We start from the raw sequence: 12,911 nt of genomic DNA on the forward strand, positions 1-12,911 counted from the left end.
CACAAACAGAACTCTGTTCTTTTTCTTTCTTGTCATTTTGTTTTAAGATTTAGTGCAGCCTAGAATGTACATGATGCCCCTGCAACATTTCTCAGAATCTACTGTACAATGTGGGAATCACAGTCTTAGCTGTGCAGCTTATTTGCAATAATACAATGCAAAAGAAAATTATTTCTATTTAAAAATTATTTTCTCTTTGACTTTTCCCAAATTATCTTTAAGGAAAAGAAAAGCACTCATAAATATATAAACACCATGCTCGAGTACCAATAGTGAAACTTACAACTGAAATATTTTTGCCCATAAAAATTATGTTGTGTGTAATACATAAAGGAGTAAGATATTTAGTTATTTGATGTATTTCAGTCTAGATAATCAGCAACACCAGTAAAATGTAAAATGTCTGCAGTGCGCCTTAAATCAAATCCTGTAAGCTCCCTGTCTTCTTCAAACTGTTTGGTTAGGTCATAATCTCTTAATGACAGGAGAAAAGAGCAAACCCCTGAAAGCAGGGCACTGCATTGAGTGAAACACTGTTACTTTATTCAGGTGGATGGCATACAAGTTTCTGTCTCATCAAAAAGCAAATTATTAGACATAGATTTTACTAGGAAATACTTGTACTTATAGGCTACGAATTGAGGCTTTCTGCTTATGGTATTGCTCAACAGTACTTCTAGCCTTCTGTCAGAATCTATCAGTGTACCACGAAAAGGTGGTGTTGTAAGATGTACTGTAGCTCCATCATCTGGAAACATTCCACTTTGGGGTGACAGAATTGAGTAAATTTCACAGCGTTGATTATTGTTAGTATTGTATCAAGAAGAAATGTTTCAGGTGTGCTAAAAACAAGGACTTCAAAATAAATCTGGGAACCAAGTAATAATTAAGGGAAGTAAATCTTGATGGTACCAAGTACATGAAGATTAGGGAACATGGATAGGTACCATGATATTATTCAATTATTAGTTGGAAAAGACCTCTAAGATCATCCAGTCCAACCACCACGCCCACTAACCATGTCCATGTGTGCATTCAGCAGTGTTTAAGATAAAAATCGAATGAGCAAAGCTGAGGGGAGCAGCAAGGGTTGGCAACAAAAGAAAGCTGAGGAAGAATACAAGACTCATCAAGAGAAGCTTCATGATGACAACGAGTGGACTGTTGTCAAGAAACAGGCCACAAAGGGGACTCAAAGGGGACACAAAGGGCTCAGACCCGCTCGCAACACGGCGGATGTTGGTTCAGGGTGGCTGCCTACAACATGGCGGACGTTGGATCAGGGTGGCTGCCCACAACATGGTGGCCGCGGGGAGGGCGGCTTGCTCTGCGGGCACCGCGGACAGGTAGGGCAGGTTCAGGGCCGCCATGGCGCCGCAGCTCCGATAGGGGGCGCACTCCGCCACATCCATGGTGAAGTGTGAGGTTCGGAGCGGGGCGCGAAATGGCGTCCGCTGTGTGGAGGCTGAGGGCTTGCGGCAGCCGGCAGACTGGGAGGAGGCACGGGGAAGTGACGTGTGGCTTGGTGCCGGTAAAGTCTTTGTGACCTGTGGGAGGGCAGCTGTGGGAGCGCGCTATTCACGTGTTGAATCCTCGAAACACCGACTCTTGGGATTTCTTTGTGGTGGCAAAATTAGCCACTATTACGTTGTTTGCACAGCTGGGGATAAATAGCTGTTCAGTCTTTGAAAGCTCTGTGTTGCTCTATTAAATTGAGCCATGGCATCAGCTGTGGAGAGGATGTATGCCATGTTGTTGTTCTCCACAAAGAAGAATGCAACAGTTTGCAATGTGTTGATGGCTGAAATAGCAGAAATGGGGCTTCCTTGGTTAGTGCCAGTGTGTCACATACAGTAATGGAAGATGAGCACTGATTTTGTAAGGAATTAGGTCTGTTGAGTTGGGTTTTTTTGGAAGTTTTTTTTTTTTTTTTCCTCTCCTGACTGAATAATGAGAATAAATCACCGTTACTTCTAGGGAATCGTACTTCCTAGGTAACTTTGGTTTTACAAAAAATCAAACAAATCATTCATACAGTTTGTCACAGGTCTGCCTAGCAGCATCTGCAGCCTTTTCTGGGCACTCCAGAAGCATCCATGAAGAAGCCTGATGAATCCCTTCCAACAATTTCTATTTAACAAATACAACAAAGTAATAATTTCTGATATAGACCTGCAGTATTCATTGATCGTACTCATTATAATCATTATTGATGCAACATATGTAAAAAATGGAGCACTCTGCACATAAAGCTGTTATGAAGCATGGATGGTATGCTGCACTGTTGTATCATAAATGAATCAGGACATTCATGCCACATCATAATGTCAGTTCTAATGTTTCTAACTCTGCGTTTATAGATTGGTTGTAAATGTGGATGTGTACTGTTGAATGCTGCTGGTAGATAGTGTTTAGCATGATATTGTTTTAATTAATAAATTGCAGTGGAATACATCTGTGGTAGCAACTCCTCACCTGGAAGTTTACACAGCATGGGAAGATGTAGTTCATGAGTTGTGTTGGACTTGTGAGTTGGCAGCAAAGCCTGCAGAGCTCTGCAAGGTGAGTAGTTTGGAGGCTGTAGAAGGCTGGAATGAAGGCGAAGATTGCTGCTGTAATCTTTTGTGTAACTTCAGAATTAAACCATTAATCTATACCGCAGAAAATTCAGGAATATCCTGTCAGGCAGTAGCAGGGGTGCACAGAGCTTTGCACCCTGGGCTGGATGTTCTTTCCTGGGCCTTTCAAATGAGCGTTTTCATGCATGCAAAGTTTACATATACCTTTGTTGTGTCAGAGACACAGTGTACTAACAATGTAAACAAAGTAAGGTTTGTAGGAGCAGGTGCTGTCCTTTGTTAGAATAGTTTGTGTTGTGTGAAAAACAGAACCTTTCTGGCGTGTATCTCTTTCCTCACATGGCCTTCAGAAGTACACTCCTCTGTTTCCCAGCTGTAAGTTAGTTTTGTAGGAGGTATTTCTCCCTAAAATCCTCAGTTTGTTCAAGTGGAGACATGATATTGCAGAACTCTCAGAGACTTCCCACGGAACTGTTGCCAGACTTGATGTCATAGGAAAGTAAGTAGCACAGGTAGATTTAGGCCAGAAGAAATTAGCTATCCTGTTTTATTCCATATTCTTTGTACTCATTCTGAAACATGCCACTGATATTTAAGTAAAACTGATTTTTCTTGCTTCAGCTAAGTCAAAATACCAAAAAGGAAGAAACATGTCGTATTTGGAAGAAGACACATTGCGAAAGCGGTATTGCTTGAACGAATGAAATAATTTTTTAATAGTTAATGAACAGCTACTGTTGTAGCCTGGAACCAGCTATGCTGCAGGTGAAAGCAAGACATGCAGAGGCATGTTAGCATTCTGTGGTATTAAACATCAACAGATAATTATATATGCTTATATGTTCTCTAATTGGATTGCTCAGGGGGTATTTTATTAATTGAGATTTTGTTTTAATTAAAGTTAAGGAAGGATACTTGGGAGGTAACAAACATATATTAAAGCAAAAGTCTTTAGTGTTTTGTAGATCAAGAGTTATTTTGTACTACAGTTGCACCTGAGGATGCCTATAGCTATGTAGGCATTCTGTGCATTAACTCTATTGTTAGTGTAATTTCTTCAGTAAGTTGTGCTCCACCATCAGTTTTTCATTGTTAAAAGAGTAGTATACAGCAGAGAGGGAAATTTGGTTTTGGTTGTTTCTCTCCTCTTCCCTCTTTTCATACTGGGCTCTCTCTTCCAATATAATTAAGAGCCTAGAACTGTACAAAACATGTCTACACCCTAGAGTACAAACAGCATTTCTTTTGCACAATGTGTTTTAACGCATAGGAAAAAATAATGCAGATTGAAAACTTCAGCATGAACTTTGAATAGTTCATTCACCCGGTCTTCCCCAAATGTACACGTAAATAAATTGATGGTATCTCCAGTTTTTATCCCTCATGGATATGTGCACCCTAATTAACCTTCTGTGACATGCAGGATTTATGTTTTTCAGACAGTGAGATATGGATTCTAAATGTAATTTGTACCTCTTATAGATACATTTTAGGTGAAAGTTGCATACTGACCTTATATGTATGACACAAAGAGTTCTTTACCTACTGATTTGAAGGTTATGTGACAAATCTGGTAAATACTTGCATGCATTAACAATAATAAAGTATTGTCAGAAATTACTTGCAGTTTGTAACAGTGTATCTAAAAATAGACAATAAAGCCATTTGTAAGTTGTTACAGTTTGCATTGATTAAAGGGATACTTTTGCTGTCTCACAGGCCTGCTAAATCTGCATATGGGTCCAGGCAATCACATGCACAGATGCAGGTTGGGCAGAGAATGGCTTCATAGCAGCCTCGAGGAGAAGGATTTGGGAGTGTTGATTGATGAGAGATACAGCATGAGCTGGCAGTGTGCACTTGCAGCCCAGAAAAGCCAACCATATCCTGAGTTGCATCGAGGAAAGTGTGACAGCAGGTCGAGGGAGGTGATTCTGCCCCTCTACTCTGCTCTCAAGACCCCACCTGGAGTATAGCATCCAGTTCTGGAGCCCTCACACAAAAGGACATGGGACTGTTAGAGCAGGTCCTGAGGAGGGCCATGAAGGTGATCAGAGGACTGAAGCTCCTCCCCTGTGAGGACAGGCTGAGAGAGCTGGGGCTCTTCAGACCGAAGAAGAGAAGGCTCCAAGGAGACCTCATAGCAGCCCTTCAGTACCTGAAGGGGCCTACAGAAAAGCTGGGGAGGGACTTTTTATAAGGGCATGTAGCAAGAGAATAAGGGAAAATAGTTTTAAATTGGAAGAGGGTAGATATAAACTAGATATGATGAAGAAATTCTTTACTATGTGGGTGGTGAGATGCTGGAACAGGTTGCACAGAGGGATTGAGAATGCATTCTCCCTGGAGGCATTCAAGGCCAGGCTGGATGGGGCTTTGAGCAACCTGGTCTAGAGGGAGGTGTCCCTGCCTAAAGGGGGTTGGAATGAGGTGATCTTAAAGGTCCCTTCCAACCCAAACAAACCATTCTATGATTCTACGATAAATGTTATGTTTCCTTTTGACTTTTGAAGTGATTGGATTTGAGAAACATTTTAAAACATCGAAAAGCATTTGAGCAACAAAAGACCAGAAGCCAAAATCTGATCATAGAGCTTTTAGCTGTGTGTGACTTCACCTTCTTGGGATACATGGACAGAGTGATAAGTTTTTCATAGATTCATAGAGGTTGGAAAGGACCACTTAGATTGTCTAGTCCAACCATCAGCCCATCACTCATGCCAAGTAACCTATGTCCCTGTATCAAGGTCTGCTACTGTATGAGGAGAAGTAGCAGGAGGTATGCATGTTGAGTTAGTAGAGAGAGTTTCTTGGAGATCTTCTGCATACTCCATGGTAATAAACCAGAACAAAACAGTTTGTATTTGTCAAGGACAAACAATGCTGAACTGATATAAAACTGCAGTTACTGTGGCTGGCTTGGTGTTTAAGCTAACAGCAGTGAATGCAATTTAAGATTTAGTCAGGATTATGGCAGTTGCCATAAATAATTCCAGAAAGTATGATGACCTAGATTAAATCAGAAGTGCACAGTTGTAGAATGGGCTGAAAGAATCTGCTATCTAAGTGAGAGGGCATAGACTGGGATATGACAGGAGGTAACACTGATGTTGCTTTCACTTAGTATTTTGATGGGTGAGTTGGATGCCAGAACACGGCGTTCTTTCTGGAAAGTGTGAGGCTAAGACCAAGATGAAGAATCATCTTGGTGAGTTGGATTGTTCAAAACCAATGGGGTGAATTTCTATAAGCACCTTTTGTTGTAGTGATGGCTGGATTGTTTTCCTTGTGATGCTCAAACTGGATACCAAAGAACTCATATAACTGCTCTAAAATGGTTACCTCAGAAATATTTTAATGGTGATTATCTTACTTTAGCAAAACCTTAGGTTTGTTAGTTTAATGTTTTGTTCTCGCACATCTCTTCATCAAACAGAGCAAATCCTGCCATATAGCCAGTGGCTCAAAGTACATGAAAAAACACTTCCATTAAGTGCTTCTCTTTCCCAAGCCATTTGCTTCCTTCATATTTAATACTCCCTGAAATGTGTGCTTCCTTTGTGCTTGCTGGAAATTGTAGAGCAAGGTGAATCTAATGGAGCAGAGTGAGGAATTTCCTTTCTGCTGCCCAGCTTCCTTCTCTTTTCCCATTCCTATTGCAGATAAGCATCTTGATATTATTTAATTTCTTCTAGGTAATGTTGTAATGCAGATATTCATCACAGAACACAAGGTTTCTCCTGGTTATTGGAAGATTGGAGCTAGAATACTTTCTGAAAGTTTTTATTCCTTTTGTCCAGTGTCTTGCTGTGTAACTTCACTTCAGATAGTTTTTTATTCACAAAGTTGCAACACATGCATGGAACATACATCATAGCTGCATTCTTAGCATACAGAATATAATGAAGGTAAAGATCTTTTCTGGATTTAGCATGACACCTATTTCACCTTTAGTACATTTTCTTCCTCTACATGGAATTTCCCATTTATTTGTGTCTGTTGTGTCTGCTTTGGACACATCAGTTAGTCTCACAGTGGAAACTCCAGCTCAGATGGTAATTCTTAAACTTCTTTTCTGCTAATTATGCAGTGGAGGTAATGTGACTGAGTATTAAACAACATTCTTGTGGGAGGTGTCTCTGCCTATAGCAGAGTGTTTGGAACGAGATGATCTTAAAGGTCCTTTCCAATCCAAACTATTCTGTGATTCTGTGATCCTATGCTAATCTTAAGCAGACACCAGTAGTAATCTGCTGGTCAAAATGTTTGGTGTGTTTTTTCCAATAGTAGAGCTGAAGTCAGTATTTCCAGCTTTAAGCCCTCTCTGTTTCCAAAGGTAGTGTTGAGTTACACAATGGTAACAGAGAGGGCAGTCTTTTAGCAGGAGAAAATAACACATGTGAGAATGAAAAGATGATGAATGAAATGATGCCATCGTTTCTAAAGTATGTGTTCAAATCCATGGATTTGAACTTAAAAACCGTAAACTGAAGAACTAATATCCAGATGTGAAAAGGAAATATTCCTTGGTTCTACTTCCCCCACCATTCGTTAGTCTTTTCAGAAGGCAGATGGTGGCCTTTTCAAAACAGGGTAACCACAAGACAGGCTTTGATCATTCCCCAGAAGGCTCTGATGTGAAACTGTTCTCTCATCTGCTCAAGATGGAAGGATTGCAGAGTCTGACTACATTCCAGGAGAAGACCAAGACCTCAGAGCTTCTCCCCCAATGGTAGTCAGCCATCAGCATATTTCTTCAAAGGCCATGCGTCAGGGCTGTCAGTCTCCCTGCCTTCAGACAGCTTTTAATCAAGAAAAAAACCTGGCTCTGTACATATGAGCGGAACTGTTCAAAACATGTTTGCCAGTGCTGTGGGGCAGACAGGTGCATAGCGGAACACCCACTGCTAGCAGTTCAGTTGTGAGGGAAGTTAGAGCATCACACAATACTCCCTGGAGCTCTTGGATGCCCACAGTTTTAAACTCAGGCCATGTGCTCCTGGGGAGACGTTCCTCTTGCTCTGTTGCTGAACCAAGCTGTTTGAGCAACTTCAAAGTTACAGCACCAAATATAACTGCTGCTGACTTGCTGAGGGGAAGGTGACACTGGACATGAACAGGATAGGACCAAATAAAACCTCTTTAGAAGGAGCTCATTAGTGTGTAAATGTTTCTCAAAAAGGCAGGATTTCTCTTTTGCCATGCCAAAGCAGAAGTACATTACTTCTGCAAAATAATAAGTTCTTGATTCATTTACCCAATAGAAGTGAGTCTGTCAGCACTATTTTAGTTTGGTTTGTACGTTAGGTTACTGTCTTCTTATTGTTTAGAAGTGCTGGGAAACAGTTTGAGGGTGTTGAGTGCAACTTTGTTATCTGATACAAAAAGTAATCATATTTCTTTTGTCTTATTTGCCAGGATTTTGAGACATTTTGTAAGACCTCTTTATAAACAAGCCAGCACATAACTGTCTTCCAAGGGGGTTTTCCTTACTACAATTATTGCTTTTTTTTTAACCTCCAAATGTTTGTAAAACAGTAATAAAATGTAGCGTGTAGACTGTGTGTTAATTACAGTTGTATTATTTAGTGTAATCATGTAAAAACACGTTGGAATTAATTAGATGCAGCTTCTGGATCACTTTTCCAATTTTCCAAAACTGATGTGGGCTCAAAGCTTTTCATACTCGAGTGGAATTACTTGTATTTGTCTTCATATGAATAAATTGCAAGATAGCTTACTGATAGGTCTGGCTCTTCCCTTAGACTAAGTAATAGATGGTATATTCATAGTAAATGAATGTGTACATGGTTAAGTAAACAGATTTACATCTGCCTCTTGGAATTGAGGACTAGAACATGTTCCTAAGGTCACCTGAATTTTGGAGGACAATGATGACAGTTCCCAGAACACTTCCTTAAACTTTGATGGGAGAAATCTGTATTTGAATTCACCTTTTTATCTATCAAAGGGTTGTATCAACTAAATATTCATTTGAACTGCATTAATTTATCTGTGTACACAGTCTTCCCAAACACACGAACCTCCCTATTTTTTAAAATTCAGCTGTTCCATGTCTTCAGTAAAATATCTTCAATTGCTCTTGAGCGTACGTAATTACTGCATAGTTTATCACATGGAAAGAGATTTTTTAGAAAAAAAAAGCTTGATCTAGGCATTATTTGAGATTCCATTGTACGCATAGCCTTTATGAACAAAAATAGATGAATTTCTTGTGAATAGAAATGGATTTGTATATTAGCATTAATGAGCTAGCAAGCCAGTTTGGGTTGGGTCATGAAATCACCTCTTCCCTGTTCTGTCACAGTGCTTGGATGTTCTATAAACACTGGGAATTCTATGCCTAAATTTACACTGCCAGCTCACTGGAAAAAAACTTTTGTTTAATTTAGGCCTTCTATGGAAAGAAAATAGGTAGACATTATTAGTGTTGCAAAATTAACATAAAATCTCCCATAAAGACTGACTGAATTGCAATTTCCTGAATGTACAAGGTCATTCTAAGGAAGAGTGACCACAAGCAGTCTCTTGTTTCCTGATGAAAAGTCTTCATTCAAGAGTGTGAATGGAATGATGGCTCTGCCTGATCCGCACAGTAAATTCAGAGTAAGCGTTGTAAAAATGTGTTTGAAATTCTGTGTCACCTTATGGATGTCTAGTAGGTACAGTAGTACATAGTGGTATGAAGGTGAGCTTGGCTTTAGATGAGAACTTTGTTCCTATGGAAAGAGCACAATCCAAGTATGGAGGTGTTCTCTACAGATTATCTCATCTAGATGGTGGTTTAGGATGAACTTTATTTTAATAGAGGAAATAGATTTGTAGAATACCTGAACTTGAGGTGTATTTAGATGTAGTAAATCTTTTATATGTAGCGAGGGAAGTTCATCTTCTTTGTTGGAGAACAAGCTTTAGAAGCAAAGAATCATAGAATATCCCATGTTGGATGGGATCTGTAATGATCATCAGGTCCAACACTTGGCTCTACCACCCAAAAATCAGACCAATATTTGCGTTGGTCCTCTTTCCATCAGACCTCAGATAACTGAATACGTTCATCCTCACAGAGCCCGACGTCGTGGAGGTTGAGTGGTAGCTTCACAAAGGTGCTGTATATCTATAGCCATAGGTAAATGGCAAGGATTTACTCAACGAGTCCCACCAGAGGTCAATGTGAGCTACACCCATTGTGACCATTGGAAATGGCACAAGGCGAAGCCCACGCTCCTGTACTGCAGGTTTCTGCACCAAACGGTGGGATCTGCTGGAGCTGCTGCAGGTCCTGAGCCAGGGAGTGTTGCAGGGAGCAAAGCTGAGAGAGGCTGTGGTACCCATAGAAAACTGGATATGAAAAATGTTAAAAACAAAACAAAACAAAACACAAAGATTAAAAGGACTATTAACATTTCTTCTCCTGAGACAACTGATGACAAAGTGGTTGCCATTCTTTCTGTCAGTGCAGAAATTCACCTCCATGCCCTCTCCTACAAATCTATCCTTCTGCTTGATAGTACGTCGGATTTTATGATAAATCTTATCCAAAAAGACCGCCCAATTGCAGCTGCACATCTAAATAGGCTTTCAAAGACATATAGAACGTGCCAAAAATACAGCTTAACTAATAGTCTATGTGAAGAGCCATTTCCTGTAACAATACAGGAGATGAATGCTTTTGATGTTACTGGAAATCAGAGTGCTTTCTTTTCTGAAGCGGATCAGTTTGCCCCAAGTGGTTGCAGGGAAGGCTCGCGTGGCAGCTGCTTGGGCTCCAGTCTCTCCCAGATTTTCCTTGCCCTTAATAGGAACCCTTTGAGATAAAGTGGCTTCTGGGACCCCTGGGCAGCTTGCACGTACAGCTGGTGGCAGGACAGCAGGCTGAGAGTCTGGTGCCCACCACCTCCCCTACCAACTGTGGGCTTGTCTTCAAAGCTGTACTGCCTTTCTTTGCTAATTGCAATTGGTAGTGACTATCATCAGCCCTGTTCTTGTGATAAGACATTCCTTAGCAGCCCTCACTTAGGTACTCTCTCCTAGTTTCTTCCACAGTTTATGCAAGTTTTGCCTTTTCCAGAAGTTGAACAAATTGTATTGCAATTTTGCCTTTTGTTGAAATACTGTTTCCCTCTGAAGGAGGCTCTTCAAGGCTGTTTTGAAGAAACTGTGGGTAGTACACAAGAACAAGATTAAGGTTGCTTGTCAAATTCACCTGCTTTGTGAAAGAAATCTGAGAGGGATCCTCCATACGAAACACCTTTTTATGATGTATCCCCACGAGGTCAGAGGTGGATGTTGGTGGTATGGCAGTAGTGGTTGGGCCTTCCCACCAGTATTCTGTTACGTTTTGTTGCAGTGTGACAGGTGGCAGCAGAGGGGCAGCCTGACAGAATGGTGTCCAATATGGAAGCCTGTATGAAGCAAAGGTGTGTCACTGAATTCCTCCATGTGGAAAAAAATGGCACCCACTGACATTCGCTGATGCTTGCAGGGTGTTTGTGGAGACCAACCAGTGGATGTGAGCAGTGAGGCGATGGATGGTGCAGTTCAGCAGCGGTGACAGGAACACTGGTTGCCTCTACTGGTGCAAATTTTTATGAGCACAGCATGTAGGCTTTTGTTTATTGTTGGCAAAATGCATAGCTAATCATGGTGACTGTGTTGAAAACCGGTGTTATGTAGCTGAGAATTTGCTCTATCAAGTAATGTTTTTGTGTTCTTTGTTGTAGTTTCCATGGAAATATGTAGGAGGCATTACTTTCAGTGCATCCTATGTAAAAATACTGGTCTCTACTTGGTGGCCTTTTGGACAAATAGTAACAAATCTCCCTTTCCACTCACTGACACACTGACATAATGGCACCTAGCAAGGCTTCACTGCAGTATTGTTTGTGATAATTGCACAACACTATGGATATTTTGACTGAGAAGTCTGGCTTCAAAGTGCAACTTGCAAGCACAATTTAGATTGTGTTCTATATGCATCACCAAGGTCTGAAACTAGATCCTTTGATTGACTATGAATTCCAGACGCCTGGGAGTTAACAGCTGGATTTAGTATCAAATACGTGCATTGTCAAAGAATGCTGAACTCCACTGTGAGGAACCACATCTCCAAGCCTTTCCAACATGAAAGTGTCAAGGGATGCCTGTGCTGGAGCACAGAAGGGTAGCCACATAACCCATAGCAAAACGATGGGTTGGTAGCAGATACGTGGGGTGAAGAATGCTAAAGAATAATAATTAAAAAAAGGTGCATTGGTTGTGCTCTCACTTGAAAAGTAACACTTCTAAGAGTGATCCACGAACAGTTATAAAGCAGACTGTGGCTGTGTCCATCTCTACCTGGATTTCTTGCATATTTCTGGCAAAGATTGCCTCGAAATCTGGAATTTACAGGGCACCCTGCTATGCCAACAGAATCATCAGCAAACCACTTGGAATATCTTTATTTATTCTCTTTCAGAAGCCCAGGAAACTGCTCAGAAATGATGATTTAGGAAATTGGATTGAGACAGAGAACCATTTTGCCTGTGATCACAGCTGATGAGGACTGTAATTTAAAAAATAAAGTCAGATTTTATTATAGACTTTTTGCAGAGAAGCAGTGAAAAGCAGTGATAGGAATGAGTATGGAGAAGCTGCTTAGCCTGATGTGTTAAATATTTTTTGCTGTTTTCCAGAATTTATTTTTACCTGCCCATAAGCTTCACCTTTTGTTTCAATTTAAACTGAACAGTTTGTGTAACTTTGTTGAATATTTTTCATATTTTCACTGATTCATGAATAACTAATTTATAGAAAGAATGGGCTGCAATAATAAAAAAATCAGTGTTTATAAGGAAATGGTTGAAATGATGAAGAATTGAAGGACTGTCATAAAAGGGAAACACCAAGTCTTTCATTTAAAATTATTTATCACAAGTTCAAACTAAAATTTAGTTAAGTATTTGGATGAATACAGATGTGAAAGTCTAGGAGAGACACTTGGTAGTATCTGTTCCATACCCACATAACGAGCATTAAAATAGACACTCCATCTCTATTCACCAAGCACTGCTTCCTCCATGTGAGTACCCTCACCTTCTTTCTCATCCAAACGCATCTACAGATAGATACCTCTTCCCTTCAGTGTAGTACAGCGTTATTCTTTTGTCACTTAACTAATACAGGCTCGGTTTAGGATGAAAAAACAAGGCATGGGGAAATCAAACCGAAATACACAATTTATTTAAAACCAGCAGGCAGGCAACTTCTCAAAAGCCAACAGCTCCATTTTGCGCCTATCCAAGATGGTTTTTTCATAGATACGGGATT

Source organism: Meleagris gallopavo, chromosome 3, assembly GCF_905368555.1.
Source record: "Meleagris gallopavo chromosome 3, MGAL_WU_HG_1.1, whole genome shotgun sequence".
NCBI lineage: Eukaryota > Metazoa > Chordata > Aves > Galliformes > Phasianidae > Meleagris > Meleagris gallopavo.